At 40.7% G+C, this 20,308-nt stretch overlaps 2 protein-coding genes across 5 annotated transcripts in view; one reads left to right on the top strand and one right to left on the bottom strand.

The window, feature by feature from the left end:
* BLVRA (biliverdin reductase A) overlaps nucleotides 1-10,720 on the bottom strand; it is a 55,806-nt gene extending 45,086 nt beyond the window's left edge. Inside the window, exon 1 of the mRNA XM_024746589.1 lies at nucleotides 10,614-10,720. The gene's annotated coding sequence lies outside the window, so the exon portion shown is untranslated. The remainder of the gene's footprint in view (nucleotides 1-10,613) is intronic.
* Nucleotides 1-20,308, top strand: part of COA1 (cytochrome c oxidase assembly factor 1) — a 141,560-nt gene that overhangs the window by 6,496 nt on the left and 114,756 nt on the right. The window lies entirely within an intron of this gene.

The raw sequence follows: 20,308 nt of genomic DNA, 5'->3' as shown, positions 1-20,308 counted from the left end.
ACACACTCCTATATGTAAAATAGATAACCAAGGACCTCCTGTAGAACACAGGGAACTCTTTTTATTTTTAATTTTATTTTTTTTAATTTTTTAACATCTTTATTGGGGTATAATTGCTTTACAATGGTGTGTTAGTTTCTGCTTTATAACAAAGTGAATCAGTTATACATATACATATGTTCCCATATCTCTTCCCTCTTGAGTCTCCCTCCCTCCCACCCTCCCTATCCCACTCCTCCAGGTGGTCACAAAGCACCGAGCTGATATCCCTGTGCTATGCGGCTGCTTCCCACTAGCTATCTACCTTACGTTTGGTAGTGTATATATGTCCATGCCTCTCTCGCGCTTTGTCACAGCTTACCCTTCCTCTCCCCATATCCTCAAGTCCATTCTCCAGTAGGTCTGTGTCTTTATTCCTGTCTTACCCCTAGGTTCTTCATGACACTTTTTTCCCCTTAAATTCCACATATACGTGTTAGCATACGGTATTTGTCTTTCTCTTTCTGACTTCATTCTGTATGACAGACTCTAGGTCTATCCACCTCATTACAAATAGCTCAATTTCGTTTCTTTTTATGGCTGAGTAATATTCCATTGTATATATGTGCCACATCTTCTTCTTGATATATTCAGTATCTTGTAATAACCACTGCTTTCCAATTCTGTCTCCAGTCCCCACAGGAGAAATCACTAAATTGCCCTGAGTCCTTTGTTCTTGTAGAAACATTACTGTTGCTTGCCTTCCCTTTCTAATAACAACTTCCAGAAAAGGTTTCCTATAAAAAGTCAATAAAACATTACTTATGAACTTTACTACCTTTCCCACAGAATCTGGGGAATGCAAAACAAAACCAAACCAATTTGCAGAGATGCACATGGATGAGAAAGGACCCCACCTAGAAACCTTACCACCTTAGGCACCAGCGGTCAATTACCAAGGGTGAATTGCATTATTACTTATAAAGCACGTTCAACAGGGGTATCCTGGCCAGGATTCTTTCCATACTCCTTCTCCAGCTTTCAACTTCCCTTGTAATAAGATGGCACTGTTGGGGTAGGCAGCAACCCCAGGCCACCTTTCAGCACCCTCCCTGCCCATCACACATCTCTCCCTTCCTCCCCACTGTCCTGCCAAGACCCATTAAAGTCTGAACAGAACCCAGGGAGAACTTTATTCTACATTTAATACATTCTAAAAGATCTAAGACTAGGGCTTCCCTGGTGGTTGAGAGTCCGCCTGCCGATGCAGGGGACACGGGTTCGTGCCCAGGTCGGGGAAGATCCCACATGCCGCGGAGCAGCTGGGCCCGTGAGCCATGGCCGCTGAGCCTGCGCGTCCGGAGCCTGTGCTCCGCAACGGGAGAGGCCACAACAGTGAGAGGGCAGCATAACGCAAAAAAAAAAAAAAAAAGAAAAAGAAAAGAAAAGATCTAAGACCTAACCCTATAACAAGAAGATTTACTTTTTTCCCCTGTACTCTAGTGTATTTTATTTTTATTTATTTATTTTTATTGGCGTAGAGTTGATTTACAATGTTGTATTTGTTTCAGGTGTACAGCAAAGTGGTTCAGTTATACACATACAAAGATTCATTCTCTTTTCGATTCTTTACCCATATAGGTTATTACAGAATACTCAGTGGAGTTCCCTGTGCTGTACAGTAGGCCCTTGTTGGTTATTTTATATACAGTAGTGTGTGTATGTTAATCCCAAACTCCTAACTTATCCCTCCCCCCATGTTTCCCCTTTGGTAACCGTTAAGTTTGTTTTAGAAATTTGTGAGTCTGTTCTGTTTTATAAATAAGTTCATTTGTATCATTTTTAAATTAGCTTCCACATATGAGTGATACCATATAATATTTGTCTTTCTCTGACTAACTTCACCTCATATGATAATCTCTAGGTCCATCCATGTTGCTGCAAATGGCATTATTTTGTTCTTTTTAATGGCTGAGTAATATTACATTGTATATATGTACCACATCTTCTTTATCCATTCCTCCGTTGGTAGACATTTAGGCTGCTTCTATGTCTTGGCTACTGTAAATAGTGCTGCAATAAACATTGGGGTGCAAGAAGATTTACTTTGGTTTGTTTTTTATTTCAAGGGTTTAATATTTTTAACAATATTGAAAATACTTTTAATAATATTTAAAAGCCTAAAAGGCTTTAAGTTTCTGACTTTTAGTATTATGTTTAGAAAGACTTATATATACATTTTAATTTTCATTTAGATTTTTAACTTTTTTCCCCTTTATTTATATGTTTAGTTTTAATCAATCTAAATTATATTTTGGTATATGGCATGAGATAAGACTCTCCTGTAATCTTCCCAAATAGTTGAGTTGTTCTCACATCATTTACTGACTCTTTCATTCTTTGCCCCAATGGCTCATACTTAAATTCTTATGCATATGGTTATTCTTTCTTTCACCTTCTGGGCTGTGCCACTGACCCGGCTTCCTGTGCCTATAATATGTTGTTTACTGTAGCTTTACAGTATGTTTTGCTATCTGGTAGTTCAAGTTCTCTCACTAACTTGTTCAGTATTCTTATCTAGTCTTGCTTGCTCAGACATCTAGATGAAGTTTACAACAGCTCTGTCAAGTTAAAGAAAAAAAAAAAATTTCCATAGGAACTGTGCCTATGATTGCATCAAATTTGTAAATTAAATTAGGATTCAGCCTTCCCACCCAGAAATATATGGTGTGCCTCTCTAGGGGAAGCCACTTAAAGAAAAAAGAAGAATCTCAAGTTAGTTCCTGAATTACTGCATAATTACAAACAACAGCTCAGGCTGCAGTGGTTCACTAGAAAGTTAAAGGAAAAAAGTCAACACTTTTGCATAAATAACCTGCTTAAAGCGTTTTCGAATAGGTTTCTCCTTCCCCCGTATCTCCGGCAGCAGACAAGCTACCCTCTGGGAAATGGACCTAGAGATTATCATACTAAGTGAAGTAAGTTCAAAAGAGAAAGACAAATACCATATGATATCATTTATATGTGGAATCTAAAGTGTGACACAAATGAACTTATCTACGAAATAGAAACAGACTCACAGACATAGAGAACAGACCGGTGGTTGCCAAGGGGAAGAGGGTGTAGGGGAGGGATGGATTGGGAGTTTGGGGCTAGCAGATACAAACTAGTATATATGGAATGGATAAACAACACAGTGCTACTGTACAGGGAACTATATTCGATATCCTGTGATAAACCATAATGGAAAAGAATATGAAAAAGAACGTGCATACATGTATAACTGAACCACTTTGCTGTACAGTTGAAATTAACACAACATTGTAAATCAACTACATTTCAATAAAACAAATTTCTTAAAAAAGAGACTAGTTCTAAACCTGGCCTGGGTACCCACTAGCTCTGTGACAGAGGCCAGGGCACATGGTCTCTGAGCAACTTGGTTCCTGCACCTTGAAAAAGCTGGGGGTCGGGGGGATGAGCTCGGACAAAGTTACATGACCCCTACACACTCTTCCAGTGCTGATGTGCCGTAAATTCGAACTCACTTCTATTAGTTTGTTCTCCTTTGCTTTAGCTGTCTTCCATGTTTGGCTTGGTTAACTGGAGGTTATTAGCTTCTCTTCTGGTTCTCTCAGGGGCAGACAGACACACGTGAACTAGGACAAAGCTCAGGTTATCAGTGCTATAGTAAAGCTGCTGCCCTGAGACGCCAGGTACAACAGTGCTGAACAGGTGAAGCTTTCCGCGGCACTGTCTCCAAACAGAAGCCACTGTCCTTCCCACCCCAACTTTCAAGCCCCTCCCACCTGCCCCATGTACCTTCTGTTCCTCCTCGTGGCCATTTCAAAACCTTTTGCCTTTTACTGATATCCTGTATTTAGGCTTACCAGGGTGTGTCCCTTCTTTAAAAGGGCAGCTTATTAACTCAAATAATTGCAAACAATGCAACTGCAGTACAACTAAATTTTAAAAGTGGGGTGAGACCAGGACATTCCAGGGGGGACCCATACATGTCGTTAGGTACTGATCCCCCAGAAAGTCCAGGTCAAAACCTTGGTCTCCTATTGCTGAAAGACTAGTTCTTTCTGGCCAAGTGCTTTCGGAAACGACAAACTGCTGGAACATCCGAGCACAGCACAAATGACAAGTGTGTGTGGTGGGGGCCCAAGGAAGATAAATCTTCCACCCAGGAGGAATCCCTGTAAATGTAACTTTTGTCTTTAACAATTTAAAAGCTCGCTAGAAAGAATGTATTTTCTTTCCTTAGCAGATCAGTCAAGATTTTTTTTTATAAGCAAGATTTCACAGTGTGTTATTTGTGACCTTGATGTTAACTGCATAAATCGTGTTATGCTCTACACTGAGCATATGGTGCTTTTCTGCTGTTTTGTGCCTATTTTGTTTTCCTATGCAGCTGTCTTCCAGCTTTATAGAGATGTAATTGACAGATAACATCCTATAAGTTTAAGCTGTACCTATGATAATTTGATACATGTATATTTTTTCATGCATTTTTATTTTTAAGATTCTGCAAATTCTCAGATATCAGGTGAGAAACTGTAAGGCCTTTTCAAACTCTGAGGTATTATGATGTGGTTTCTGTGATGATTAAAAAAAAGTAAACAGTTAAGCTACAAGAAAAATCATTCTGTACAAGATATATAGAAAATATCCAACTATTTATTCAGGCACCAGCAAAGCTATGTTTTATAATAGTGAACCAAACAGCACAACTGAGTTGGAATATGCAGGATGAAGAAGTTTAAAGAAATCCTGCAGTAAATTTGACCAAAATGGCAACATAGAGGGCTCCTGAGCTCCCCTTCTGCCACAGACACACTGAATGTACAGCTACCCTGGGAGCAATCCCTTCTGAAAGAGATCCAGAAACTAGCTTAGCGACTCCTACATACCTGGTGAATGAGAAAATACCCACATCAAAACAGGTAAGAAAGGCTGGGCCAAACAACAAGGTCCTACTGTATAACACAGGGAACTATATTCAATATCCTGTGATAAACCATAATGGAAAAGAATACAGAAAAAAAGAATGTATATGTATGTATAGCTGAATCACTTTGCTGTACAGCAGAAATCAACAAAACATTGTAAATCAACTATACTTCAATTTAAAAAAAGATCTTTACAATGAAAACTGTAAGACATGAAAGAAAGCAATCGAAAAAGACCCAAATAAATGAAAACATATTCTTTGCTCATGGATTGGAAGAATGAATATTATTAAAATGTCCATACTACCCTAAGTGATCTACAGATTCAAAGCAATCCTTATCAAAATTCCAACGGTATTCTTCACAGAAACAGAAAAAGCAATCCTAAAGTTTGTATGGCACCACCTAAGATCTGAGACTGTAAGTCTAGAAGAATACATAAAGGGTGAGCTCCTTCACATTGGTCTTGGCAATGATTTTTTTGGATTTGACACCAAAAGCAAAGACAACAAAAATAAAAATAAACAAGTCGGACTACATGAAAGTAAAAAGCTTCTGCACAGCAAAGGAAGCCACGGAATGGGAGAAAGTATTTGCAAACCACATATCTGATAAGGGGTTAATATCCAAAATATACAAGGTACTCATACAACTCAATGGCAAAAACCACAAACGCAATTTTAAAATGCACAGAGGGACTTCCCTGGCGGCCCAGTGCTTAAGACTCTGCACTTCCACTGCAGGGGGCATGGGTTCGATCCCTGGTCGGGGAACTAGATCCCACATGCCACGCACTGCGGCCAAAAATTTTTTTTAAAAATGGGCAGAGAAACTTAATAAGCATTCTTCCAAAGACATACAAAGGGTCAACAGGTACACGAAAAGGTTTTCAGCATTCAACATCATTAATCGTGAGGGAAACTGAAATCAGAACCATAAAGAGAAATCACCTCACACGTTAGGATGGCCATTATCAAAAAGAAAAGAGTTAACAAATGCTGGTGAGGGTGTAGAAAAAAGGGAACCTCTGTGCACTGTGGATGGGAATGTAAACTGGTATAGCCACTATGGAAAACAGCATGGAGATTCCTCAAAAAATTAAAAATGGAACTACTGTATGATCCAGCAATCCCACCTCTGGGTATATATCCAAAGGGAAGAAAATAATTATCTTGAAGAGATATATATGTACTTCCACGTTCACTGCAGCATTATGACAACAGCCAAGACCTGGAAACAAGCTAAGTGTTGACGGATGAAAGGAAAAAGAAAATGTGATCCATATACAGTCAGCCCTCCATATCTGAGGATGTGAAACCCACAGATAGGGAGAACCAACTATGTTCACTCTACTATACCATTTTATATAAGGGACTTGAGCATCCAAGGACTTTGGTATCCACGGGGGCTCCTGGAACCAATCCCCTGCAGATACCAAGGGATGACAACATATGGAATATTATTCAGCCTTAAAAAAGAAGGAAATCTTGTCATTTTTGACAACATAGGTGAACCCGGATGGCATTATGCTAAGTGAAATATGCCAGGCAGAGAAAGACAAATACTGCCTGGTATCACTTATATGTGGAATCTAAAAGAAAAAAACCCCCCACCAAACTCACAGAAACAGAGATTAGAAAAGTGGTTCCCAGGGGCTGGGGTATTGGGGAAATAGGAAGAGGCTGATAAAAGGGCACAAATTTTTAGTTACAAAATGAATAAGGTCTGAGGACCTAATGGTAACTATAGTTGATAACACTGTCTTGAATAACTGGAATCTGCTGAGAGTAGAACCTAAATGTTCTCACCAAAACCAAAACCAGTAAACGTGTGTTAATTTACTTGGAGAGAATGCTTTCGTAATGTATCCGTGTATCAAATCATCACACTGTATAGTTTATCTCAGAAATTTTGGTCAATTAGACCTCAGTAAAGCTGGAAAAAAAAAATCCTGCAGTAGCTAAAACAGCATGACTTGACCTTACTGCTTGAAACAGAGTCAGAGGTCAGAAGCAGCAGTGCCCTGCATGTGTTATATGTTTTAATTTTCAGAAACATTTTTTGCCTACCTCCTTTTCCTCCCCTGGTAACCCTTAAGAGTTAGAGCCCTCAAACTTTCATTCTACAGAGGCAGAAGACTTTAGATCACACACTACTGGTGGTTCTGGTGGCTCTCCATCGGCTCTGCTCCCACCCCCTCGGGAGCTGGCTGACCTCCCCAGGCTGCATCACCTGGGTTGCTTCACCCACCAGCTTCCACTAGGGACTGGCCAGAGGAGGAGCTCCGTGGGTACAGGAGGGGAAAGGTGTAACAGAGAAGAACAAACCTGACTCCATACTGGATCTATTCCTTTAGCTCTCACCTTTGCACTCTGCTACCTGTGCTTCCTTATACTGGCTCTACTTCTTTGTAAAAGAATGTTGCCTACAGCCTGAAATATACATGAGAGCACATTCTCAAGGCTCTGCCTCCCAGGCTTGACCTTTGAAGGTATAACAATTTTCCTTCATACAGAGATAAAAAGTTGCACAACAGAGAATCACATTCCTCTTGTTGGAGGTTTACAGCAGACCTACCTGGACCGCTGCAAGAACATCCCCTTCCCGGTCTGGCCCACCAAGAAGTTCACAACGATCTGCTACACCCCCTCCCCTCTGAAGCCTGAATTCTAACTTGGGGGTAAGATGGTTCTTTGGGGCATAAGTCCACCATCTTCTCTGTCTGCTGGCTTTCCAAAAAAGCTGCTATTCCTTGCCCTAACACTTTATCTCTCAATTTAGTGGCCTGTCATGTGGCTGAGCAGTAAGAACTTGGACTCGTGACGAAGGGAGAGGCTGGTGAACTTATCCCCCATCTGCTGAGCTGCTGCTCTGACAATGGCCGCATTCTGCCAGGGCCACAGCAGCCCTGGAGGGCGGCTCCTCCTCCAGTTCTCCCACCCACCGACCCACCCGGCCCCCACTTCCAAGCTCTGGTATCCCAGTCCCTTCCCTGCCCCTTCCGGCCAGCGTGGGGATGGCACCCCGCCAGCCGTCCTCCCCGGGTGTCGCACTGTCATTTGCTGGTTCCTCGAATCCTACCCCCTCTTCTATGGAATCCCCTCAAAAGTGTCTTGCATTTTTGTGGTTTTTTCCTGTTTCCATCCTGATATACCTGCCCACCAAAATCTCACCGTAAGTGAAACGTACAGCCAGGACTAAACAGCTTCCTTAGCTTAAGCTATGCCTCTCTTTCGATCTCAGTCCTTCTCCTACGTGCAAACTGGAATATGAACCTCTTTAGTGCACGTCATGAATAATTTAACAATTTCCGTTAACCCAAGTGGTCTCAACCAACACTGCTGATTGTCATGAGGAGAAGTGGGGGGGTGGGTGTGAGCCAGCATGCTGCTAAACATCTTCTAATACACGGGACGGCCATCCCCCAACAAAGTTATCCAGCCCCAAATATCAACAGTGCCAAGGATGAGAAACCCTGGATTACTCCTCATGCGGAATGAACCACAGCTGTGACTTTTCCTCTTCTCCGAAATGCTCTCTCAGATGCCTATAACCACTGCCCCAAAGCCAGGCCACTGGCAGAAGTACGAGAGAAGGATTAGGGAGACGGTGACCTTGTTGGATGAGGCCAGGTGTTGGCCTGAGAGGTCCAAAGGTTAAGGTAAAAGCGACCCTTGCCCCCAGACTGGATTTTCCTTTCTTGGAGGGAGCTGACACTTTGGGGCCTACCAAGGAAAATAAAATGGCTACATGGGGCAAAGGTCTGGAAATATACACATCAAAATCTTAACTGCAATTATGTCTCTGAGTGGTGAAATTTTTAGCGATTGTTTCTTTTTGCGAATCTATATATTTTTAAATTTTCCTATAAAGGTTAACATTTTTATTCAAAACTCTAAAAAAAAGTTATAAATTATGCCATGTTCACTGACTCCATCCCTCCCAGCCCCAGTTCCTCAACTGAGTAAACTTTCACATGGTAATATATCAGGGTGCTCTAATAATGAAGTACAGAAAACTGTCTTTCTAGTTAATTATAAGGAATGGCTCTACTTCCTCCAAGGCCATTCATATTTGAGGAATGAATGAAGGAAGTATGTTTCAAATGACAGGAACAATGCAAATGACCAAGTTCACTTTCCTAGACACAAATTTGAGACTCCAGTAGAAAAACAATATAGACCTGCAATGTCCTATAAGGCAGCCACTAGACACACACTTTTTTAAATTGAAGTACAGTGGATTTACAGTGTTGTACAGTCTCTGGTATACAGCAAAGGGACTCAGTTATACACATAAATACATTCCTTTTCGAAATATTCTTCTCCATTATGGTTTATCCCAGGAGACTGGATATAGTTCCCTGTGCTGTACAGTAGGACCTTGTTGTTTATCCATTCGAAATGTAATAGTTTGCATCTACCAGCCCCAAAATCCCAGTCCATCCCTCTCCCTCCCCGTCCCCCTTGGCAACTGTAAGTCTGATCTCTATGTCTGTGAATTTATTTCCGTTTTGTAGGTAGGTTCATTCGTGTCATATTTTAGATTCCACATATAAGTGATATCATATAGTATCTGTCTTTCGCTTTCTGACTTCACTTCACTTTGTATAATAGTCTCTAGTTGCACCCATGTTGCTGCAAATGGCATTATCTCACTCTTTTTTATGGCTGAGTAGTATTCCATTGTATATATGCACCGCATCTTTATGCATTCACCTTTCGATAGGCATTTAGGTTGTTCCCACATTTTGGCTATTGTAAATAATGCTGCTATGAACATGGGGTGCACGTATCTTTCTGAATTATAGTTTTGTCCCGGTACGTGCCCAGGAGTGGGACTGCTGGATCATATGATGATTCTATTTTTAGTTCTCTGAGGAACCTCCATATTGTTTTCCATATAGACACACTATTTAAGTGTAAATTAATTAAATACAGAACATTTCCATTTTCACAGCAAGTTCACACTTTATTTTTTCCCCTTGACTTATTTTCTGTCTTACATTACCTCTGCTCCCAATATCTGGTTATATTTATTCTATGCTGACTTGTTACTATTCTACGTGATTTTGTTGCAAACTACCTTAGTTCCTTTGTGGAACAATTCGGGGTTATCAGTACTTTGAAATAGCTGTGTCTAGGTAACCCTGTTGTTGCTGGGAGCTCAGCCTTAGTTTTTTTTTAAGAGTGCACTTAATTCATGTAACCCTCAGAACAACATCTGAAATAATAAGATTTTCCAGTTTCCAAAGAGGAGAGCGCGGCCAGGAGAGCTTAAGGGACCTACGCAGGGTTCCTACCGAGGAGCACAACCCCAGCGCGGCGGGTTCCCGGATTCCCTTCCGGCCGAGCCCGCAGCAGGAGCCGAATACCTCTGCATAAAAACCCAAACCATCACCATTTTACAAATGAAACATAGATACAATGTTTTTAGTAGTTGGTCTTTGTTTACTTGAGACAGGCCCTCCCTGGGGAGCACGTCGGGACCCCGGGCCAGCGGAGCCTCCAGAACGCCAGCTCCGCGCCGGGCCCGCGAAGGGCCAGGTGGGCGGCGCCGAGGGCTCGTGGGCCCGGCAGCGGGGCGGGCGCCGGGTCTCGCACTAGCATCAGTTTTCAGGCTCCTGCTTGACGGTTTTAGAAAAGCCCGACTCGACCCAGATCCCGCCGCGCACCTTACCTGCTGCTGGGCACAAAGCTCGAGCTCTCCAAGCCGCCTGCGGGCTCCGTGCCACCACCCTGAGCAGCCGGGCAGGAGCGCGGCTGGGATTGGCTGCCCGGCTGCGGGACTCGGGGGCGCGGAGGGAGGGAGCGAGCCGGGGAAGGAGGAAGACAAACGGGGCGGCGGAGTGGGGTGAGGGGAGGGGTCCCGCCTTCCGCCTGCTCCGGGGACTGCACGGCCCCAGCACTCCGCTGGCCTATGGAACCCGCAGGACTGGCTGTGAACTTGTCCGGGCAGTGTCTGCAACCCAGCTCCCGCCCTGTCCCTGCGCGAGGGGGCCGAGGGCGCGCGTCCACAGGGGAGGGGGAGCCCTAGGCGCGTGCTCCCGGGCCTGGAGAGGCGTCTGGGGCTGTGCTCGGGTGTGCCCCGTCCGCCAGTGGTGCGCATCGCAGCCCAGTCCTCCGGCCCCACTCACACCACGTGGAACCCGCTAGATCCTTTTTGGGTTAGTAGCCCCGGCCGTGGTGGAACAGGCAGAGAAGCCTCAATCTCTGTCTCTCTCTGTCTCTCTTTCTCTCTCTCTCATAAAATACACATAACATAAAATTTCCATCTTAACCATTTTTTAAGTGTACAGTTCAGTGGTATCAAATACGTTAACATCCTTGTGCAAAAATCACCTCTGTCCATCCCCGTAACTGTTTTCATCTTGTGAAATTGAAGCTCTATCCCCATTAAACAATAACTCCCCGTATTCCTTGCCCCCAGCCCCTGGTAACCACCAGTCTACTTTCTGTCTTTATGATTTTGACTATTCTAAGTACCTCATATAAGTGGGATCATACAGTATGTATCTTTTTCTGACTGGGTAATTTCATTTAGCATAATGTCCCCAAGGTTCATCCATGTTGAAAACATACTGCAGAATCTCTTTCCTTTTTAAGACTGAACAATATTCCATTGTATGTATATCCACATTTTGCTTATCCGTTCATCCACTGATGGACACTTGAGTTGCTTCCACGGTTTAGTTATTACGAATAATACTGCTATGAACATGGGTGTACAAATATCTCTTTGAGACCCTACTTTTGGGGTATATGCACAGAAGTGGAATTGCTGGATCATATAGTAATTCTGTCTTTAATGACTTGAGGAAACACCATACTGTTTTCCATAGTGACTGTACCAATTTCCACCAGTAGTACACCAGGGTCCCAATTTCTCCATGTCCTTGCAAACACTCATATTCTATTTTTTTGATAGTAGCCATCTCATTGCATTTTTGATTAGCATTTCCCTAATGATTGGTGATGTTGAGCATCTTTTCATGTGCTTATTAGCCATTTGTATCTTTTCTCTGGAGAGGTATCTATTCAAGTCTTTTGCTCATTTTGAATCAGGTTGTTAAGTTTTGTTGTTAAGTTTTAAGAGTTCTCTATATATTCTGGATATTAATCTTTTGTCAGATACATGATTTGCAAATATCTTCTCCCATTGTATGGGCTGCCTTTTTACTCTGTTGATGCACAAAATTTTAAAATTTTCATGAAGTGCAGTTTGTCTATTTTTCCTTTTGTTACCTGTGCCTTTGGTGTCATGTCCAAGAAATCATTACTAAATCCAACGTTATGAAATGTTGTCTTCTATTGTTTTAGGTCTTACATTTAGGTCCTTGATCCGTTTTGAGCTAATTTTTGTATATGATTCTTTTTTATTTTTGGCCACACCACACAGCATGCAGGATTAGTTCCCCAACCAGGGATTGAACCTGTGCCCCTTGCAGTGGAAGCATGGAGTCCTAACCACTGGACAACCAGGGAGTTCCCTATGATTCTTTTTCATTGTGGATAACCAGTTTTTCCAGCAACAGTTGTTGAATAGACTGTCCTTTCCCCATTGAATGGCCTTGGCTCTGTTGCCAAAAATCATTTGACAACATTCAGGGGTTTATTTTTCGGTTCCCTATTCTATTCCATTGGTCAATATCTCTGTCTTTATGCCAGTACCACACCATTTTGATTACTGTAGCTTTGTAATAAGTTTTGAAATCAGGGGTAAAGTTCTCCGCTTTAGCTCCTTTTCAAGATTGTTTTGGCAATTTGGGGTCCCTTGAAATTCCACATTAATTTTAAGGTGGGTTTTTCTATTTCTGCAAAAAACATTGTTGGAATTTTCACATGGATTGCTTGGAATCTGTAGATTACTTTGGGTATTATTGACATTTTAACAATATTAAGTCTTTCACTCCATGAACATGGGATGCTTTTCCATCTATTTGTCTTCTTTAATTTCTTTCAGTCTATGGCCATACCACCCTGAATGCACCCAATCTCATCTAATTTCTTTCAGCAATGTTTTGTAGTTTTCATTGTACAAATCTTTCACCTCCTTGGTTAAGTTAATTCCTTAGTATTTTATTCAGTTTGATGGTGTTATATATATTGTTTTTGTAATTTCTTTTCAGATAGCTCATTGTCAGTGTATAAAAATGCAACTGATTCTTGTGTATTGGCTTTATAACTTGCTACCTTGCTGAAAATTTATTAGTTCTAACAGTATTTTTTTGTGGATTTGGGTTTTCTATATATTAGATCATATAATCCATGAACAGAAATAACTTTACTTCTTCCTTTCCAATTTGGATGACTTTTCTTTCTTTTTTTTTTTTTGCTTAATTGCACTGTTTAGAATTCCAGTATTGTATTGAATTGAAGTGGTGAAAGTGGGCACTCTTGCCTTTTTCCTGGTCTTAGAGGAAAAGCTTTCAGTCTTTCACCACTGAGTCTGATGTTCACTGTGAGTTCTTCATAAATGGCTTTTATTATGATGAGGTAGTTTTCTTTTATTCTAGTTTGTTGAGTATTTTTATCATGAAAGGATGTTGAATTTTTTCAAATGCTTTTCCTGCATCAATTGGAGTGATCATGTGGTTTTCCCCCTTCATTACATTGATTGATTTTCATATGTTGAACCATCCCACTTGGTTATGGTGTATAATCCTTTCAATATGCTGCTGAATTCTGTTTTCCTAGTATTTTGCTGAGCATTTCTGCAACAATGTTTATAAGGGATATTGATCTGTAGTTTTCTTTTTTTAGGGTGCCTTTGTCTATCTTTGTTATCAGGGTAATAGTTGGCTCATAGTTAGGGAGTATTCCCTCCTTTTCTTTCTTTCTTTCATTCTTTCTTTTTGCAAATTTGAGAAGAATTAGTATTTTTCTTTAAATGTTGGTAGGATTCACCAGTGAAGCCATCAGGTCCAGGACATTTCTTTGTGGGGAGAGTTTTTATTACTGATTCAATCTCCTTACTAGTTATAGGTTTGTTCAGACTTTCTATTTCTTCATGATTTAGTCTTGGGAGGTTTTGTGTTTCTAGGAATTTGTCCATTTCATTTAGGTTCTACAATTTGTTGTTGTACAAGTGTTCATAGTACTCTCTTACAATCCTTTTTATTTCTGTAGAATCAGTAGTAATGTCACTACTTTCATTTCTGATTTTAGTAGTTTGAGTCTTTTCTCTCTTTTTCTTAGTCCATGTAGCTAAAGGTTTGCCAATTTTGCTGATCTTTTCAAAGAACTAACTTTTGGTGTCATTGATTTTCTCTTTTGTTTTTATATTCTCTATTTCATCTATCTCTGCTCTAATCCTTATTGTTTCCTCTCTTCTGCTAGCTTTGAGTTTGTTCTTCTTTTTCCAGTTCCTTCTGTTATAAAGTTAGGTTGCTGATTGGAAATCTTTCTTGTTTTTAATGTAATCATTTATAGCTATAATTTTCCCCCTTAGCACTGCTTTTGCTGAGTCCCATAAGTTATGGTATGTAATGTTTTCATTTTTATTCATCTCTAAGTATTTGCTAATTTCCCTTATATTTTCTTTTTTTGTTCCATTGGGTGTTTAAATGTATATTGTTTACTTTCCACAGTTTTGTGAATTTTCGTTTTCTTTTTTTATTGATTTCTAACTACGTCCACTGTGGTCAGAGAAGATATTTTGTATATCTACCTTTTCAAACCTACTGAGACTTAATTTGCAGCCTAACATATGGTCTATCCTGAAAAATGTCCAATGTGCACTTGAGAAGGCGTAGTCTGTTGTTGAGTAGAGTGTTCTGTGTATAACTATTAGATCAGTTGGTTTATTGTGTTAATTCCTCTATTTCCTTAGTTATATTCTGCCTTTTTTTTTTAGCCATTATTGTGAATGGGGTATTGAAATCTTCAACTATTGATATTGTTGTAGAACTGTCTATTTCTCCCTTCAATTTTATCAGTTTTTGCTTCATATATTTTGATGTTCTGTAACGCGGTGTGTATATGTTTATAATTGTTAAATCTTCTTGCTTTACTGAATCTTTTATTAACATATAATGTCCTTTTTGTTACTTATAATCTTTTTTGATTTAAAGTCTATTTTCTCGATATTATTACAGCCATATCTGCTCTCTTTTGGTTACTATTTTCATGGACTGTCTTTTCCCATTCTTTCACTTTCAACGTGTTTGTGTTTTTGGATCTCAAGTGCATCGCCTGTTAACAGCATATAGTTGCATCATTTTTTTTTAAATCCATTCTGCCAATCTGGGTCTTTTGATTGGAGAGTTTAACCTATTTACATTGAAAGTAATTACTGATAATGAGGCTCTTTTGGGTTTGGGAGGGGTTGTTTGTTTTTTTAATATTGATTTTTATTTCTTTATTTGGCTGCATTGGGTCTTAGTTGCGGCACGTGGGATCTTCGTTGTGGCATGCGGGATCTTTCGTTGCGGCGTGAGGGCTTCTCTCTAGTTGTGGCACACGGGCTCCAGAGCACACAGGCCCAGTAGTTGTGGCACATGGGCTTAGTTGCCCTGCGGCATGTGGGATATTAGTTCCCTGACCAGGGATTGACCGTGTTTCCCCTGCATTGGAAAGTGGATTCTTAACCACTGGACCACCAGGGAAGTCCCGAGGCTCTTTTCTTATTATGCTAGTTGTTTTCTATATGCCTTATAGCTTTTCTGTCTCTCATTTCCTGCATTACTATCTGCTTTTGTGTTTGATAGTGAAATGTTTAAATTCCTTTATCATTTCCTTTTGTGTATAGTCTATAGCTATTTTTTTTTGTGGCTACCATGGGGATTACATTTAACATCCTAAAGTTATAACATTCTAATTTATACCAGCTTAACTTCAATAACATACAAAAACTCTGCTCCTTTACAGCTCTATCTCCACCTCTTTCAGTTGTTGATGTCGCAAAATTATATCTTTATACCTTATGTGCCCCAAAACATAAACTAATAATTATTTTAAATCATGTAGAAAACAAAAAGTGCAGTTACAAACCATTGCTACAGTGATATAGCTTTTATGATTGCCTTTGTATTTATCTTTACTGAGATCTTTATTTCTCCATACAGCTTTAAGTTACTGTCTGGTGTCCTCATTTCACCTTACAGGACTCCCTTGAGCATTTCTTGCAGGGCAGATCTAATGGTTACAGACTCCCTCAGTTTTTGTTTATCTGAGATTGTCTTGATTTCTTCCTCACTTTTGAAGACAGTGTTTGCCAGATTTAGGATTCTTATTGATATCTTTTTTTTCTTTTAGCACTTTGAATATATCAGCCCACTTCTGGCTTCCAAGTTTTCTGATGAGAAATTTGCTGATAATCTTTTTGACAATCCCTAGTATGTGATGATTTTCTTCTCTCTTGGCTGCTTTTAAGATTATCTCTTTGGCTTTTCTAAGTTTGATTATATGTATCTTGGTATGGATCTCTTTGAGTTCATTTTACTTGGAGTTTGTTGAATTTCTTGGATGTTTATATTCACGTCTTTCAACAAATTTGGGAAGTTTTCAACCATTATTTCTTCAAATATTCTCTCTACCCCTTTCCCTCTCTATTATTCTTCTTGGACTCCCACATACATATATTCTTCTGCTTGATATTATCCTGTATGTCCCTTAGGCTATGTTTGCTTGTCAATTTTTTCTTTCTGTTCCTCATACTTGATAATTTTAATTGTCCTGTCAAGTTCACTGTTTTTTTCTGCTTGTTAAAATCTGCCTTTGAATCCCTCTCATGAACTTTTTATTTCAGTCATTGTACTTTTCAGCTCAAGAATTTCTATTCAATTTATTGCATTTTAGGCTTTCTATGAATTGGTATTTCCATTTTGATCACACATTGTTTTCTTGACTTTTTCCACATCTTCCTTTAGTTCTTTGAGCATCCTTAAGAGAGTTGTTTTAAAGGTTTGTCTAGTATATCTGTCTAGGTCTTTTTCAGGGACAATTTCTGTTGATTTCTTTCCTTTGAATGGGCTATACTTTTCTGTTTCTCTGTATGCCTTGTGATTTTTTTGTAGAACTTTGATTATTTGAATCTAATAATGTAGTAATGCTGGAAATCAGATCTTCCCCCTTCCCCAGGGTTTACTGATTTCTCTTATTGTTGTTGTTTTTGTTTATTTATTTTTTAATTGTTGTAGGTTGTCTGTGTTGTGAGGATCAGCCTAAGGTGTAAATTTAAGGTCTTCCCAGATCTTTCGTGAGCCTTTCCCTGGGCATGTGTGCTCACATTACAATTTTCCCCCTTATATGCAGTTGTTTTTTATGTCCTAGTCTTTAATGTCTGGCTCCCAAAGTGGGAAAAAGCAAAAACGGCAGGGGGGGGAAGGGCATTGGCCCTTTTCAACCCCTGGACATCACTTCAGTTGGGGAGGAGGGGCTTGCCACAATGAAGGGCAGTGAAACGACAGTGGCAGCCCACCTCTTTGACTATACCTCTGTGATCATAAGCAGCAGTGATCAGAGCACAGATATTTGGAGGACAGGCTCCTGACTCCTGCAACCTGTGTGTGAGCTGCTCCAGCAACATGTACACAGCTGACTGCGTGCAGCTGGGGATGGGGGATGGGTAGCTGCCACTGTGCTAAGAGCTGAAATTGACTGAAATTAACCGCTATTTACCATCCAAATCTTCCGCTGGAAGTTGAAAGCCTTCAGCAGACCTCGGAGTTCCTAAATAGTTACCTCAGACGGATTCTGACAATATAATTGCTTTCTAGGTGGGGAGACAGATTCTTGGTGCTTCCTACTCCACTATCTTCCCAGAATCAGGACTCTGACCTGTTAGGTTGACTGGTATTTCCCTCAACAAAGAGTTTTCATCTTTATCCTATGACCTGGCAAGTCTGCTTAACTAAGTGAGAAGAGAGAAGGCAAGTCTTTTTATCTTGACTTTAAATTTTTATCCTCAGCCCATGCCTGTGTCCTGAACTCCATACTCCTCCATCAGTGGTCTACTTAATATCTCCTCTTGGATATCTGAAATACATTTCAATATGTCAAAATCTGTGCCCCTGATCTTTTCCCTAATTACTCTTCCCATATTATTACCAACTCCATCCTTCCAGTTTTTCAGCTCCCAAACCTGGTGTTATCCTTGACTCATCTTTCCCTCACATCCCACATCCATGGGCCAAGAAATTCTGTTGGATAGAGTCTCCTAGCATATACAGTCTGACTACTTCTTACCATACATCTTTCATCTCCCACCTGAGTCATTGAAGTCTTCTCCTTCCTGGCCTTCCTGTAGTTTATCCCCACACACAGTAGCCAGGGTGACCTTGAAAAAGTGAAAGTTCATGTCCCTCTTCTGCTCAAAGCTTCCAGTGGTTTCCCCTTTAATTCAGAGTAAAAGCCAGAACTCTCACAACGCCCCTCAAGGCCCTAGACGACGTGCTCCTCCATCACTCTTGCAACCTGAATACTACTGTCCTCTCCTTGGCTGACCCAGTTACTCTGGCCTTCTTGCTATTCCTTGAACAGGCAGGCAGGCTTCTGCTGTAGGGCCTTTGCACTAGCTGGTCCTTCTCTGGAATGCATGGCTAATTCCCATTTCCTGATCTTTGCTCAAATTCCATCTCAGAACTATCCTTGCCCCCTTATTCAAAATTATCACCTGCCCTACTCCTGACTTCCTTAATTTGCTTAATTCTTCTCATAACGCTTGTCATCTCCTAATATACTCTATTATTTATTTATTTACTATGATTGTTGTTTATTATCTGTCTCTTCCATCCACCTACCCCTGCCTCTTGGGCCATGATATGCCCTTTCTTGTAAATAAATTTTAAAAAGCTGCCACCAGAGATATGCTACATTTTCACTGGCAAGGCCTAGATCATAAGCCAAACTCTGGGGTCTGAATGTGAGATCATTTTAAATAAACCACATGGAGAAGAGGTGGTTCCCCACAAGGAAATGCTGGGTTTTGTTTCTAGGAGAAGAGATGCTGGCTAGGCAAAACCCACAGGTGTTCACTTGCTGAGACTAGCACACCCAGAAGAACTTTGGGAGAGTCTGTGAGAGGGGCCACATGTGTCCTTGAGTGTAGGGTGTAAGGACGAGACCACCAATGCCCTAACTTTCTTGTAATGATGTGTCATGAATGTGTTAGTTTATTTATCTTAATCCCTGTGTAGTCTGATTTTTTTGTTCATTTTCTACTCCTTTCTTGAGTAAGAACTTCCCATGATACAAAGTAGTAACCTTCTCCAACCTGAAGGACTTTGTGATAGGTTGCAGGGGACAGTAGCAGGCTGCCTCAGGCCACAAGTAGTAGGAAGCCCCCACTCAAATAGCATTAAACAATAAGGAGCTGCGTTAGGGCTCCAGCTCCATTTCTCTGTCATTCGCTTTGCTCTTTTATTTTCCCCCTATGAGTGACAGATTTTGTATAGATTTGTACAGATTTTGATTAAGACATCAGGATACCGTAGATGTGAAATTCTAGGACCAGATCTCCGAGGATATAAGAAGGACTAAAAGGGAAGGGATGATTTGGTGAGAAAAATTCTGATGAGTTCTTGCTGTGCTGTGAATTCCCCTTCTCCCCGTTTGAGGAAAGCTGCAGCCAGCCTATTTCCCTCATGTCATGCCTCCAGGCTTCCAGAAGACCACTTGGGGAACTTAATAAGTGTGTCAGTAACTTGAAGAACTCTCTGGACTGTCATCTACTCTCACCTGGGAAAGACAGGCTGCGGACAGCTGGGGTGGCAGAGCTAGCAGTGTGACGCTCTACTGGAGCTGGTCAGCACACACAGAGGGTCGGTTCATAGGATGCATTCATGTTTCCCATGGTCAGGTGTGGGATATTCAGAAGAGACAGTCCTCCTGCTTCCAGTCCAATAAAGCTGCCTAGAGGGGTGGAGGGATCCTCTCAGGAAGAAGCTGGAGGTAAATGTCAGATTTGTAGGGACTGAGGAAGGAATTACAATACATCTGCCTAGAGCAGGAGAATTTCTGGAGAGAGGTCCTTGGTGAAGGTTTTTTACAAACTCCAAAGAGTTTGTAAAAATCCCAGTCTGAAATTAAGATCATGTATATAATGTCTCAAAATCTTCTAATAGGAACTGTTCAATTAGGTTCCATTTTTTATTCCTTGCCAGTCAGAACCGTTTCAGGATCTCTCTCTTTCACAGAATCAGCAAGTTGCTTGTAAATTCATTTTACTCTATTGGAGAAAGTTTGCAGGTGAGAGGTATTTTTTTCCCCTGCATTTTGTTCCATCCAAATGTCAAGACCTATTTGATTTTAAGACTCTTGAGATAATGACTTCTACTTCTGGTCCCTTACCAGAAGTGCAGAATCACTGAGATTACCAGAGTGGTTAAAGTTTTCAGAAGAAATCTCTATTTAAACTACTCAGTTTTATATTTT

This window comes from Neophocaena asiaeorientalis, unplaced genomic scaffold, assembly GCF_003031525.2.
Source record: "Neophocaena asiaeorientalis asiaeorientalis breed wild unplaced genomic scaffold, Neophocaena_asiaeorientalis_V1.1 scaffold68, whole genome shotgun sequence".
Classification (NCBI taxonomy): Eukaryota; Metazoa; Chordata; class Mammalia; order Artiodactyla; family Phocoenidae; genus Neophocaena; species Neophocaena asiaeorientalis.
This window is presented reverse-complemented; position numbering and strand designations above follow the sequence as displayed.